The 1,336-nt window shown below is 32.0% G+C and overlaps 1 long non-coding RNA gene across 1 annotated transcript; it reads left to right on the top strand.

Annotated features, from left to right (window-relative positions):
- Positions 1-20: 20 nt before the first annotated feature.
- Positions 21-572, top strand: LOC109593119 (uncharacterized). The gene is made up of 3 exons (XR_002190741.1): positions 21-112; positions 170-289; positions 340-572. It is a non-coding gene; the product is annotated as an uncharacterized LOC109593119 (long non-coding RNA).
- Positions 573-1,336: the final 764 nt, after the last annotated feature.

Here is a 1,336-nt window from a genome sequence, read left to right as displayed (position 1 = left end):
TCAATTCAATTAAAGGCACAGGCTCTGCTAATGCAGCACTAGTGTTATCTGGTTTGAGTATATCCTTTAATATCATATTGATATTAATATTGATTGCTGTTATTTCCTATCAGTAAGTATAACATTAAATTTGACTGCACGTGGACATTGTTTTTATTGCATTTATTAGTTGCAAGAAATCAGTGATTAATAATAACATACCACCACCAGTACCAGCTGCTACTACTCAGGCTAATAATATGATGTATGATAGGAATGTGAGCTATGAACTACACACAGTAACAAATGAGTATGTCAAATAAATATAATTATAGTTATAATAATAATTCTAATTAGTAGGACTGAGGAGTATGATTATATTTGATTCATTGCTCAAGTTAATACTTACAGCTGCCAATCAGATATTATTAGCTAATGGCTACTTAATTTGATCTTTTACTTTTTATAATGCACCTTCTTTTGTTTCCTTTTACTGTACATAGACGGTCATTAATAATGTACTTCATTGACAGATGTAAGATTGTATAAGCTAGCTAATTACACTGATGTAGTTTACCGGTATTTTCACTTGACCAGAGGTAGTACAAATTGCTTAATGTACCATACATAAGTTAACCTATATTATGAATATATTACTATACCTGGATGAAGCCTTGCTGATGAAACAGTTCTATTTGTTTTATGTATATGCATATCAAGTATACATTAGGGTGTAGTAAAGGCCACTTAGAGGCCACAATTGTTGACTTGCTCTCAGCATGTCAGCATGCATGCAGTAACTGCAATGCAGGCATAGTTTATAGAGTATAATATGAATACTTCATATTAAGAGCACCCCAGGGGTGATGTCATTGGGGGGGGGGGCGGTGCATTGGCACTCATAATTGACCGAAATGCTCCCTATTAGAGATTTATGTAGTTGTATTTTGAGAAGTACTTCAATTTGTCTTGATGTCCGTTGCCCATGTAGTTTTTCTGTCAACTCATGTCAGTTTGTAATAAATCATAGTATAAATTATCTAATTTTTTATTGTTTTTAATTAATTATTCTCTCTCTCCTCTCTGTCTAATCTCTCTTTAATTTAATGTATTTGTAATTCTAGTTTTCTTTTTATTCCTATGGTCTAAATTGTCATTCACTGTTTCTCTTAAGCTCAGAGAACAATTATTTATCTTTACTTTATTTGTATGATAATGTAATAGATATACTGGGATTTCTGCTCTCTTAGAAACTGTCCTTTATTCTCAGGATTATAAGTGATAATGATATCAAAACCAAAAAAACAATAAGACATGTCATACCGTAGGGCGCCTTTTGAAGAGCTATATATTCACA

This window comes from Amphimedon queenslandica, unplaced genomic scaffold (assembly GCF_000090795.2).
Source record: "Amphimedon queenslandica unplaced genomic scaffold, v1.1 AMPQUscaffold_2803_Cont25196, whole genome shotgun sequence".
NCBI lineage: Eukaryota > Metazoa > Porifera > Demospongiae > Haplosclerida > Niphatidae > Amphimedon > Amphimedon queenslandica.
This window is presented reverse-complemented; position numbering and strand designations above follow the sequence as displayed.